This window comes from Parus major, chromosome 10, assembly GCF_001522545.3.
Source record: "Parus major isolate Abel chromosome 10, Parus_major1.1, whole genome shotgun sequence".
NCBI classification, from domain to species: domain Eukaryota; kingdom Metazoa; phylum Chordata; class Aves; order Passeriformes; family Paridae; genus Parus; species Parus major.
Genome location: NC_031779.1, coordinates 6384616 through 6398857, shown reverse-complemented (window position 1 = coordinate 6398857; position 14242 = coordinate 6384616). Strand labels below are relative to the sequence as shown.

Sequence of the window (14242 nt, the reverse complement as noted above, 5' to 3'; positions counted from 1 at the left end):
GTGTAATTCTTTTGTGCCTACAGCACAGTTTCTGTGCTGGAGCTAAGACCACACGAGGGCAGTGTAGGGGGGGAGTAAAATCCAGGGATGCAAATTAAACTCTAACCCTGATTTTCCAGCCTCTTCATGAAATCTGGAGAGGTAGAGCTGTGTCTACAGAGTGGAGTGGCCTGCAATTACCCCACAAACCACACAGGCAAGTTAACACTTCTGTTCAGCCTCTTCTTATCACTGTATTTTCTCCTGCCTTTATTTCCCTCACCACTGCTGTGAATATTCTCTTTCCTAGAGCTGTGGCTCCGAAGTGTCTCAGAGGTTGAGACTTCAGTACACTCTACCCTGCAAACATACAAAGACTGAGCTCCTAAAAGAAGAGAAATTGTAAGAGATGTGGAAAGTCAGGCCTGCAGTTCAGTGAGGTGAGCATTTTGTACTGGAGCAGTCTCTAAAACTGTGGTAAAACACCCCTGGATTCCCTCATCTAACCCAAAATGCAAATTCTCCTGGGAAAGCAAACAGGACCACTGCCCTTGACTTTTAAGAGGTATAATTTTTATATTATTTCACTAGGCTAGGAAATATATTCTTCAGAAACTCTTAGCTAAGCCTCTTTTCCCCTCAAATCATGTACAGGGTTCAGTTCTCTAACTCACAGCTGCTCAAGTGATTTTTTTCAAGACGAAAGCAGCCAGAATTCTTAAAATCCTCTAACTCAGTTTTACTGTGAACATGTTCTTAACACATGTAATGTGTACTTATGTAAACTTGAGATTAAGTTTGTCTGCATTGTGCTTGACTGATCCTTTAGCTCCTCTATAATCTTAAATAGATAACTCTCCTAGGCCATAGTTGTATTATTCTGGAATTTCTTTACCTTCAATTTTGGTTTCATAAGCAATAGTTTCTTTGAAAACTGATATTGCTATTACTTTCAAATTGATATTGCAATCCTGTGTAGTTAGATACAGTGATAAACAAGAGCTCACTCTCATATCCTTAAGGAAACATGTAATTTTTAAAACAATCCCACTCTCCTGTCCAAAGATGGATTTTTATCCATTGCATGCTCTTTCTACTGCTGTGCAAGTATTACTAAGGCATACTAAAATCTTCCATTTCCACAAGAAGGGCATTACATCTCCTGTATCACTCATGCCAGCTGCAGCTGTGACACTGTATCCTTGAGGAAAGCAAGAAAACTAATGAGGCAAAACCTTTCTGTCTGAAACCCAGGATTATTTCCTTCTAAAATTCTGCTTTTCAGGGTATTCCTTCATGAAATCCTGAAAAATAAACTTACCATATTCTCGTTTACAACTAATGGTAAGAAAACATGCCCAGTAACCACTTCTGGGTGTCACACAAACCTTTTCCTTGAACAGTGGTTTTGTATTTTACCGTGTATCTGATCAATTAAATCCCATATTAGGGCTTCATTTTGAATCCTATTTCCTTCAAAATTCATATCAAATTACATGGACCTGTGTTCTAGTACAAGATCCAGCATGTAGAAGAGTGTTTTGCACATTTTTTTTTACACACCAGCTTATGTATGTTCACAGCAGGAAATCTGATCTCCTTCATACACAATTCCTTATTCTTTCATTCAGCCACAAAGCTTCAGAGTAACTGCTCATTACAGGCAAAATACTGGTCTCTCTTAGGAAATGACAGATCAGCCTTTGATTTAAAAATGCCTATGATCTGGGCCTAAATCTTCTCTGTATTTCTCTTCTGTCTCTGACAGTTTGCTATAATTTGAGGGAAGCCGTTCTACTGAGTTCGGGGAAATAAATGTTATGGTTGTCTCACAGAGAGAATATCATTTAGGTCATAATGGAGGCTTGTTATTTACAGTTATAAAAAGCCAATTCTGAGTCCTGTCCTGGATGCCTGACTACATATGAGACTGATATAGCACATTTTGTATATTTTGGCACAAGAATGTGGTACACAATGATCTTTTAAAGCAATATTTTGAAGAACATGCCAATTTTGAAAAAACAGACATTCAAATATGTGACAGAGCTGTGCCTTCTGAGGAAGAGGGTATAAAATTGAGAATTCTTGGCTTGTGATATAAGCTATCCACTGTTTCTAAGGAGGGAATCTTCATTAACATCTATTTTCAAATTTCATTTTATAAAATAGTTTATGCCAAACTGGGACATATCATCAAGTAAGGCCAAGCTGGGTAAGCACATGTTTTTTGTATACAATGAGAAGTACATTGTGGTCTGAATTCTGTTCAGACTGAAATCTTTTACTAAGCTGCTTTTGTAAAGAGGGGTTAGAATGAAGGCTTAGAATTAACATAAGGATCTCTTGTTGCTTATGACAGAGAATATTAGTGAAAAGACTAATTGGTTTGTATGAGAAGTTTAGAAATCTACTGTTATTCTTAATATCCAGTGCTAGTCCTTCAAGTCAAAAAGAACTGACTCATCCTGTGACTCAACTATTGCAGTGTTGGTTTCCATTATCCACCACATCAGAACAATGACATGCAGACATGTACATTTTACTTGGGTTCTACTAGGTTTTCCAATATAATTAACATCAGTGCACTGGACTTTTATTGCAAGGCAGGAGAAAGTTGTGGGTTGTTTCTGTTTAGATTTTTAAAAATGCTGATTTTCCTAAGTGCTTTAGATGTCTATATTCTACTGAAATCTAAGTGAGAATCTGTAATTCTGCTGAAACTGTTAATGATCTACTCGCTGTGTTTCCCTTTTATTAATAGATTTCTGTGTTTTCTCCTAAAGTCTGTAAAAGATATACAAAGTTACAAAATCCAAAATGAGACAGTTACAAGATGTTCAGGCACAATTGTAAAGCTGTTTTGTAATTTTAAATATTTAACATCTTGTTATAACAGCAATGAATAGATACTTGGCAAGGTTGACTAAAACAGATGTTGAAAGAAGAAAACTAGTAACCATTTAACTGTGCAAAAGGGCTCAAACATGATTTGGAGCCTATGGGAACTGTGATATGAGTGGTTATTGTTGTTTTTGGCAATTAAATAAAGCTCATCAAATTATTCACAGCAAACAAAATCTGTTGCAAAACAAACCCATTTGACTCATAGCAGACTGTTCAAAGATGCTTCCATTTTTCTAAGTGCACTTTTTCTTCATTTGAGAGTGATTAAGAGACTATTCACAATGGTCAGCAGTAGCTTGATTGGTGATGTGCATGACAGTAACTGGTTTTTGTTCTTTTCCTTGATGACAAACGTTGACATTTTGGAGGGAATAGATACTTTCCTATTTGTAAAGAACACTGTACTTTCAGTACAATAAAAGAGAAAATAAAAAAGAAAGAGCACTAATACATCCTAACAGCTATAAAAATAAATCCTGGTAAAGTATTGAAGCATGACCACAATAATTTCAGTTAACTAAACACTTCTGGTATAAATGTTTCGCTGTTAGGAAAGAATAAGTGTAGGGATTTAGAGTTCTGGTACCAGTCACACAATAACTAAGTGATACTGAATACTCATACTCAAATTTACCATGAACACCTGAATATTGCACACTGCATAGAGCACACCAAATACAGCACCTTTATTCCATGGCTCTGACTTCTAAGACAATAAAAATGTCTTTTAGTAATAGCTTTCATGCTGGACATAAATTTGTGATTTTTCCTGACTTTGAATCTGCTACCTAGTGAAAGAACCCACTTACACTTAGGAGAATGGGAGCACAGCTCTGCTTTGTACTTGTTGAACTCACCTACAGAAAGAAAATTACCCAGCCCTACAGTATATTCTGATTCCAGGCTGTAAGAAAGGATCAGACAGTGGTTCTGCTTCACAGCATAGAGACAAAGGTTGGTGAAAGCCAAGACCTTGGGGTTCAAATCTGTTCCTTGCTGCCACCATAACCATTTGTGGATTAGAGAGCTTTCTTGCCATGTGGCTCTCCCACAACTGGAACAGTTTCCCATAAACAACAATTTCAGTTAGCTGTTTGTGTTTAGACTTTTCTGGGTTTTTTTAGGCACAGCTGTGCAGTTGAGCATCTCCCACTAAATTGGTAGCTAAAACCACTTCAGGCAGCTAATTCAGGTACTGTATAACAATGATAGCACTGGAAAGCAAGGGTGGTGCTGTAGCTAAACAGCACGGTAGAAAGATAAAGACTGTAAAACCTCCTGCTCATATCTTATACTTTTTCAGCCTTGCCCTCACCTTTCAGAAAGTGTGGACCTTTTTTAAAGAAGCTATAACATAATTAGAACAAAAAAAAGAGTCTTATGAAACCATGCATAGAATGTCTGGAATATTTTATCGTACTTCTCAACAATTTAATTGCTTTTACTTCTGGAAAAAAACCAACAAGCATCTTGCTAGCTGACCTCATTATCCAGAAACACATATCCAGAAAGCACTGAGCCTCTCTTTTTAGTAAATCTCCACTATCCCTTTGCTTCCCATTTTGTTTTGTAATTTTGCAGTGCTTCTCAATGAAACTGCCTTTTTCATGACAATCACTGGCCAAAAGCTTTCCAACCCATAAGCAAACACACTCTGTCCTCAAATAGTCTCTGTCTTTCATCCAGCTACACCACTGAATGTCAGTAGATCCCCCTGTTCAGTGAACACACTTCAGCACCTGCATGTTCTGGGCCTAAAATTATTTCTTTGATAGCATTTATATATACAGCATCCTTTGCTCCACAGCCTTTTTAACAAGCTAAAGATATACATGCTTTGTCCAGAGGTCTTTTAATCATGGAAATGCAGCCAGCCTGGAAATGAAGCAACAGTTAATAGTGCATAGCAATATAAGAGCAGTTTAGGTCAGCAAACTATGAATGCATTTGTTCCTAATGAAGCTGCTGCTGTAATTTAGGAAAGAAGCAGAATAATTATTCAGTTTGGAGTTTGGCCAAGAGACCAAAATTAGCAGCATTCAGACTTCAGTAAAAATGCTCAAGGGTTTAAAATGTCCACAAAGACTGTGGACCATGGTTTAAAATTTCATTTGAAAGATGGATGAGGAGGTCATTTTGCTGTCAATGGGTCTCTAATTGGTTTGCCTCAGAGCATTTTTTTGATCAATACTTTCTACTTCTTTATGTAACAAAGATTCTGCAATTATCATGTCCCAGTATTTTTACATTGAATGCTTTGCAATCCCTTAGTTATAAACCCCATGATTTAGTAAGGACAAAGTGAAGAAACTGGAGTAATTTTAGTATAGTTTGTACATTAAGAAGCCTTGATTTTTAAAACTAATAATTTTTTTTATATCTATAAGGAAAATCAAGAACTTTCCATCTAATAGTTTTAGACCAATTTAAGTTTCTTCTAGGAATTGTTTTTTCTGCTTCTTCTGCTTCCTTACCAAAACAAAGATTGGTAAGAAAAGTGTCTTTTTTAATTTTAACTTGATGACTCACTGGGAATTTGAATGCCCTAGAATTGCAAGTGGTTGTCCCAGGTGAATAATTGTTTCTATCCTTGTCCCATGTTACAACAGAGAATCTTATGATTATTCAACCCCTTCACCATGGCACAGGGCAAGGACTTGGCTCATCCCTCTTGGTTCATCTACTGAAGGCCAGGCTTCTCTGATAACGAATCAGAGCTGTGAGAGTGCTCTGGACATGAGCATGGACAAAACTGACACATGGTTAGTTGCATCAGGAAAAGCTGAGTGCAGAGAGGAAGTTATATGGACAGCATTTCTTTTCCAGGGAGCATCTTTCACTCCCAGTAAATCAGAATGTGCTGCATCCACAGGAGTGCCATGCTCTTTGCTAGGGTAGCACATCAGCATTGATGGACCAGCAAAGCTGTGTGAGTGCAGCCTTAGCCAGGCATAAAATCTACTTTTGATCTTGGCAGTAAACTCCCACTGATAACTGATAGTCTGCTTTCGGTCATGGACTTCACACAAACTAACATTTACACTCTGACCCATAATATTATTTAGAACATACACACACCTCTTCCTGCACAGAGAATAAAAAGCTGCACAGTACATCTTTCAGGAACATTTTAAAGATTCCACTCATCTATCCCTAAAGACAAAAGTATTTTTCAAAGTTTTCCAACATGCTGTACAGTAGTAGTTAATGTTGCTAATCTCCTGTATGTGTATTACAAAGAAGAGCAGAGAAATAACTAGGATAAAATTCCATTATTCAGGTGAAAAATGTCTGTCCTTACAGCAATCCAGCTACTGAGGAAGTATGGTATATTACCAAGATATATATATATAGATATATATATATATATATGTTTTTCATCAAACAATGAAGCTGGAACAAACAATGTGAGACTTAACAGATCTGTGACTTTTTACCTCAGGAGACTAGCACAAAGCAGAAGGTTTTATCAAGTTATTTTATTATAAAAGTGAGTGATACGCATACTTAAAACATGCGCCAAGGGAATGAGAGGCTGCAAAATAGTAAAGTAATGCTAGACCACATTAGCATAGCCTTGATCTGTGAGAACAGTACTGGCAGTAAACTTTAGCTCAGTACTGATCTTTTTAAACTTCACCACAGTTTCTTGTAATGTCCTTTGTTATGTCAAATTTTAACCTCAAATGCAGTAAGCAAATTGCCCCATGTATTATTGGTCCTGATTTATACAAAAGGCACATACTCTTTCTTCAAAGGTTGACTGAACAAAGAACTGTACTCAAAGGATGCTATTTGGTTTCAAGATCGCAGCTGAAGTTAGAAGATGTGATGTTTATGTTGCCTTAAGAATGTTATACCACCGTAATCTAGAAAGCACAACATAACAAGTCCTAGTAGGTCTGCAATAAAAATATTAATTGGGAATACTTTTAAAGGCCATCTGATTTGTCATCACCAAAGGAGGAGGATCAGTGTTCCTTCAAGTGACCAAGAGTGCCTACCCAGGGAAAAGAACATACTCATTTCTGAAATGTTGCATTTCCCATAGATCTGAGCTTCTGTCAGTCAAAACAGCACAAGTCTTGAAAGAAATGGAAAAATGAAACCTATTTCCCAGAAGGCAGCATACTAACTACTGCAGTGCATGCACTTCTAACAGATTTATGGCTTATATGTATTATAGTAGTTTCTCTTTTGGCAGCCCACATTTTAAAAAAATTTCATTTACTTTCTTCTGGGACTGAATGTTTTTCTCCTCATAAATCAGCCCATTGCAGAAGACAATCATAATGGCGTTTTGTTGCTGCTTGGAAAAAAGGTGACCAGAACTCTGCAGTCCTGAGGTGCAGTCAGGGACCAGCTGTGCTGTGAGCTGCCTTCCCAGGAGGAACGAGCATGGGAGCAGTGCTGCAGCTCTGGCATTCCAGCACAATTCTCTGGCTGCATATTGGTTTCAGTCCTTGGGACTCAGGGCAAACTCTTTAAAAGTCAGGTTTTTGGAAGGTTTCCTTCTCTGAACCCACTAGTCTCAATGCATCCATTTTCCCTGGACACAATCCCAAACCAGCTTCCTGAACAGAACAGCACCACTACTATTCAAAAGCCTCAGTGAAAATAAGCAGCCTTGCAGGGAAGCACTTCCTTCCAGAAATTATGGTGTACATGGATATTTTACACATTAGGACAATGCCAACATTATACGATGCCAGCTATTGTCACATCTGTAGTAGCTGGGCCCTATGTAATGCCTACAACACCAGTAGCCATTTCTATGAAGTCTTCAATGTTGCATTGTCTACATGGCTTTGATTTAGAACTGAATGAAGAGAAAATATTGTGTAAATCCTTATTTCAGAGTTATTAACTAATTCTCTATTATTTATTTTCATATTCTGTTGTACTCATTTTGATAAGCATTTAATTTAACATCAAGTAATTTTTTTATTCTAAGTAATGGGATCATCTTCTGCCAAAAGCAATTCCTTTTTGCTTGCTTTTTTTTGTTTTGTTTTATAAAATGGAATCATCACCATGTAATCCAGACTAATCACTTCCCTGACAATCTGTCAGCAAAATGCAGGGATACATGGCTCAAAATATAATACAAGCAAAATATGGTATGTCAAAACCTGCCTTCCTTGGGCTGTCATAATTCCTAATGAAGACTGGCTACATGTGATATGCTCCATAGCAGTACTAATGGCTCTCTAAGGACTACAGCTGAAGTGATTTGCCAGTGGTACAGCCCAGATACCCCTTGCTATGAAATCTGAAAAATTATACACTTTCCTTGTAGTTCCAAGTAAACTCTTAATTTCATTATGGATTTTGTTCTTCTCAAAGGGAAAAGGTATTACAATGCATAAAACAAAGCCTTGAAAAAGGGAAAAAGAATAACAAGATATTTACAGCTAAAGCAAAAATAATCTGGAAAATACACCAGTTCTTTGACTTGGACCAACCTGCCTAAATAGAATCAACCTTCTAAACAGAAAAAATGGAGGGAAGGATTGACATCCAGAGGCACCCTGACAGGCCTGAGAGGTTGGCCTGCATAAACCTCACAAAGTTCCATAAGGCCAAGTCCTGCACCTGGACTGGGGCAATCCCAAGCACAAATACAGGCTGGGTGGAGAGAGGAGTGAGGGCAGCTCTGGGGAGAAGGACTTGTGGGTGTTGGTGGATGAGAGGCTGCACATGAGCTGGCAGCATGTGTTTGCAGCTCAGTAAGACAATCATATCCTAGGCTCCACCTAAAGAAGTGGGACCAGCAACTCAAGGGAGGAGGTTCTTCCTCTCTTCTCTACTCTTGTGAGAGACCTGGAATGCTCCATCCAGCTCTGGGGCTCCCAGCATAACAAGGACGTGGACCTGCTGGAGCAAGTCCAGAGGATGGTCCCAAGGTATGATCAGAGGGCTGGAGCACCTCTGCCGTGAGGACAGGCTGGGAGAGCTGGGGTTGCTTAGCCTGGAGAAGAAAAGGCTTTAGAGGGACCTTACAGCACCTTCCAGTGCCTAAAGGGGCTCCTAAAGAGCTGGAGAGGGACTTTGCAGGGACAAGGGCCTGGAGTGGTAGGACATGGGGGAATGGCTTCAAACTGAAAGAGGGAGGATTTAATTAGACATTAGAGAGAAATTCTTTGACATGAGGGTGGAGAGGCACTGGGACAGGCTGCCAAGAGAAGCTGTGGCTGCACCATCCCTGGAAGTGCTCAAGGCCAGGTTGGATGGGGCTCTGAGCAACCTGGTCTGGTGGAAGGTCCATGCCCATGGCAGGGGGTAGAACGAGATGGTCTTTAAGGGCCCTGCCAACCCAGACTGTGTTATGATTCTATGATACATGCTTGTGCATGACCTGAAAGCTCCTCTTAATGAGTGATTCTTGTAAAAACTACCTGGGAAACCTCTCCTTCATTTGAAATTGATTCTTTTCAGAGGAGATGAATTAGAAGACAATTAAAATCAGGAATTTACAGCTTCTTTGAAAGCCAGCCCTTAGGTTATGTTAGTTGAAATATTTCAGAATTGTTCTTAAAGTTGCATTATTTCTTTAAATGTTCACAATTTTTGCTACTGTGAAATTTTCAAAGATTAATTCATAACAAAAACTATCATCACCTCACTGGGATCCCTAATGACAGTTGTAAAAGCTTTTAAGCAGACATTCTTTTGCTAAAAAGAATTATGGAAAAATTCTGCACCCAGTTCAGAATTTACATTACATATGACCTATAAAAATATAATCTCATCTTCATTTCCTGATTTCTTATTTCTGCATCAAAAAGAAATGGAAAATGTGATATTAATTGTACTACTCAGACTTAAAGGTTGAGTAAATAACTTATATGAGTGTTTGCATTATCTCTTGACAAATACCATGCAGAGTGGACAAACAAAAACAGAAATAGCATTTTGCAAAATTTATTTGCTGCCATTTGCAGACTGTCATTTCAGAGCAAATGGAAAAATTAGTTTTTCCTATTTTGCATTAATAAAAACTGATGTATTTAAAGTGCAACAACTTCTGTATAATCTCACATGGTAATTTCACTAATCTGGAACAAACAGATGAGAAGACACATTTTTTTCAGTACAACATGTGGTCACCAGAAACATAATAACTTTATCTAAAAAAATTAGGAGGATTAAACAGGTCCTGTAGTGAATAAAGAAAAAAATCCTAGATTTTTAGTCATAAATTGCTTTCTAAATAGGTTTCTCACCTAAGATTCATGGTCCTGAGCAAAGGTACATATTTGTTGCATTTTCTGTATCAAAGGGAAATTACTGTATTTATAATAAACAGTGTATTTCTATAATGTGCCACTAACACAAAACCCTCCACAATATATTCTGCTTTCTTGTTCCATTTTTATAAGACTTCCCAGAATCCATGATAAGAAATATATACATGCAGTTCAGTAATATTTTATAAATTTTGTACAAAGATGGTTTAACCAGATAGAGAGCAAAATTTGACCTAACAAATATATAGCATAAAGTATTTATCCAATGCCTTACCAAAGTTTCAAATACATCTTGTTTAGTGTAACATTTTTCTACCTTTTTACTTCCTTCTTTTGTTTTCTAGAGGAGGTGAAAGTCCATGAGTAACAAATTCAGACCTACCATGAATGGGTTTGCTTTTCTCAGTCACCTTTAGGAAATTGCCCTAAGCCAGTGGTGTAAATATGAAAACATTGTTAGGGTATTGCAACAACACAAACATTCCTAGTTACATCCCAATTTCAGAGTTATCTTCTACAGTATATCTCATATCTGGAAAACACGTTCTTAACACCTTTAAGGAGAACAGAGACCAAATTCCTCAATTTCAGGGTACAGTTGAGGTGCTTGCCTGAGGCTGATGCCAGAACCTGCCTTTTTAAATGTGTGTTCCTGCACTGCCAGATTAACTAGCTGTCAGGCATGAACTGCAGAGAAGATTGGACCATCTGTGGGGGAATAAGACAAGAAAGATTTCTATCCAATCGTTTGAATTCTTTCTTTGCAGTGTAAGATGTCAGTGGAAATTTCAGTGTAAAATGCCAAATGGAGTTGGGAAATTAAAACAAAATTAGTAATAATTTTGAAGCTATAATTAGAACACAGAAAAGCAAGGAATACAGAGTAGGACATGTAGCTATTAAATCTCCATGGAAAGATCATCTGCCTGCCTTTGTGCTCTTCCTAAGGGTGGTGTGAGGGCAGTGGTGGCTGCCCTGGATTTCATGCCCCAGTGTAGAGTGAGGGAACACACACAGACAAGGAGGTACAGGTCCATGTGCCACAAAGTGTGTGGACTTAGCAAGGTTTGCACCCCATGGATGAGGCAATGGCACTGCTCTTATCCATAGTAAATACATTTTAGACTCCTTACCCATTCCCCAATCACCACAAACCTAGGACTTGACTTGAACATTCATATTACTGACACCTGTGTTGTGTCCCACAGGTTATTCAACAAATAACACTCCACATGTTAAGGTTTTGGAATATTCAACATGGAATAAACTTATATGAAAGAAACTTGAGAAGTTGATATACACCATAAATTTTGAATGTTTTTGCAATGCATATTATGGTCAGAATAACTTTAATGTTTACTTCCTTCTCCTATTTTGTCTCCCAAGCAAATTACTCAAAGACAAGCTTTACCAACATTTTATTTGAGTGGATCTGTGGCAACTCTCTGGGTTATTGAGTTTGTTACTTGCACGGTGCTCATCCGGTCCCTCAGCACTGCTTGCCTCCAGCCCTTCACTCAGCTTCCTCTTCAAAGTAAAGGCTCTTCTCAAGCACTTTGGTGAACCACAGCTACTTAAAAGCCACAAGCACAAACCGGTCATTTGGCAAAGAATATTACTCTTACCCAACTGACGTAATCAGCCTTTCTCAATTAGCACTTATGGATGCAGCATTTGCTCAAGGGCTTGTTTGCAGTGCACTTGGCTGCAATAGGTGTGACTCCAGATGGAGAACTAGCTTTGTCTTCTCCATGTTGCCACCCATGAAATGTTTCCACACACAAATGAAGGAACCAGCTAGGAAAAGAAAAAAAAAGTGGAGATAGAGAAAACACCCTGATGGGGTTTCTTTTTAATTATATGCCTGCTTTTTTGGCCTATTCCACAATGCTAAAAATGAATACCACAGATGGAGGGTGGGTGTTAAAGGCCCACTGAACACTGAAATTTTACTAATTTGTTATAACAGGAAACATCTGTGCTAAATACAGTGTTTATTAGCTCTTCCCATTTCAGTTGTGGAACATCAGCATTTACAGGACACTACCAAGAAATTGTTTGAACTCACAGTCACAGTCACTTTAAACCTAATACTGAGTGATTTTTTTTTTGCTCTGAATCATTTAAATGACTATGGATTTTGCATTTAATGTATTTAAATACAAATGTATTTAATCAATTATCCTATGCTTTATCCAAACATCAAATATTTTCTGTTCCAGAACTAACAGAGAAACAACCATTTCAATTCTTTCTAGTAGGCTACATTCATTTCTATTTTTGTGAGCAAGTCAACAATTCTTTTACCAATCTGTAACATTTTCAGGCAGTTTTTCAGACCAGATTTTCAGAAAGTTTGGAGCTTTTAAATGCATGTTTATCCTAACTGATGCTTTAAGTATTTAAGGCTTCTTCATCCCTCAACTAAGCTAATTTTCTCTCTAATAATCTCCTCTAACCTTTTAGTAATGTAGGAACTACCACAGTACATCAGATGCAAGGGTCTACTCAATATCTAAGCTCTGCTAGGACTTGAAAGAGCTGTGTCAGGTCCTGGAACAAACAAAACATTTAGGATTGATAATTAACCACCTCAAACAGTCTGCTGCCCCCTCATCCACTTTGTATATATTAATCCTATTCTTCTCCTTTGGCTTTCTTGTCTGTTTGTTCTTCTCTTTTCATGAAGACTCAATTTTAATGACAGCAGCTCCACAGAGATCCAGGTTTTGCTCCTGTGAGCATGTTAAGTTCTAAGAGACATCATCAATCAGCCTTTGAATGTTTAGTGTCTTTCAAGTTTCTTTACTTTGGCATGGTTCTTTGTCTTTTGTATAAGTGCCTTCATATGTATCCTCTTCAAATATGTTACCTACAAGTAGCTCTGGTTGTCTTGTTCTTGCTGCCTTCTTTATCCGTAAGAGCCATCAATCAGTATCTGAAACAAGTCTGCTTTCTATTTGTTGTTACAAATTCTCCCTCCTAAATACAGTAGCTCAAAAGCAAGGGGAGAGAGCACTTTTGGTTTTCCTCTATATTCATCTGTTTCAGATATGCTTCTGTTTGATGTGAGAGAGGTGAACAAGCAAAGGCAGCTTCAAAAGGCAATGCTCTTGTGTTGGTTTTGCTTAAAACCATAAAGCTCAGTCCTCAGGGGGGAAGGAGGCTGGGCTGGATCTGTTTTCCAATGAGCGTTGTTGCACGTGTTTGGCTGTCTCTTACACAGACCAGTGAAGGGAAATGCCCTCAGCAGGCACACTGAGGTTTCCAAAAGCACATCTGCTCTTCACAGTTACATCTATTGATACCCCAGTGCTGATTTGGGGAAGGTTTCCTATGTGTTACAGCTCTGTGTAAAACCTGCTTTTACAACAGAAAATTCAATGCAAACTTTTACAGGGCATCCCTGGAATAGGACACTGAAAACAGTGAATGTCCAAAATAAGACAGAATGCAGGTGGATAAAAGGTCTGCAGCTGCACTACCCCTTCCAGCAATGCATAATCGTGCAGAAATTTAGTCCTGTCTGCTGAAGAGCAGAACTTATTGTAATGGGAGGCAGGGAGTAGGCCAGCTCCTAACCCGTTTTAAGGCAGGGGTAATATGCAAACACCCAATATTCTACACATGATGGAAGAGCATGGGCAGTCCAGATGTATTGGGATTTGTTCCCCCCTTTTATTTGGTTCATCAATTCTGTGTTTTTCTGATTTGTCAAGCTTTCAGACATACCCCACATGAACACAGTGTACACATGAAAAAGACAGACAGATGCAGAAGAAACAGCATTCTTCTAAGGCAATTAAGCAAGTAATGAATTGTTATGAAAGCTCTCCATGAAGATCAAAGTAAACAAAAAAATGCCTTCTATTAAAGTTTGAAGTAGAAGCAGATGACCCACTCATTATACAACTATTTTTATGTTTGGTAATTGTATTTATGTTCTCTTCTTTGTTTACAGCTGTTTATAATAAGAATTACTCAGTGCAGCACATTTCAAAAATTATTGAAAGGCACAAATATACAAAATCTGCTAAAGTTGTGGAAAAACTTGAAATTGCAAGAAAGCCATTCCTAGTCCCAAATATGCTCCCAAGGAAAGTCAA

At 38.1% G+C, this 14242-nt stretch overlaps 1 protein-coding gene across 1 annotated transcript in view; it reads left to right on the top strand.

The window, feature by feature from the left end:
• The first annotated feature begins 315 nt into the window (after window positions 1-315).
• Window positions 316-14242, top strand: part of LIPC (lipase C, hepatic type) — a 70967-nt gene continuing 57040 nt past the window's right edge. The window contains exon 1 of the mRNA XM_015638618.2: window positions 316-419. The gene's annotated coding sequence lies outside the window, so the exon portion shown is untranslated. The remainder of the gene's footprint in view (window positions 420-14242) is intronic.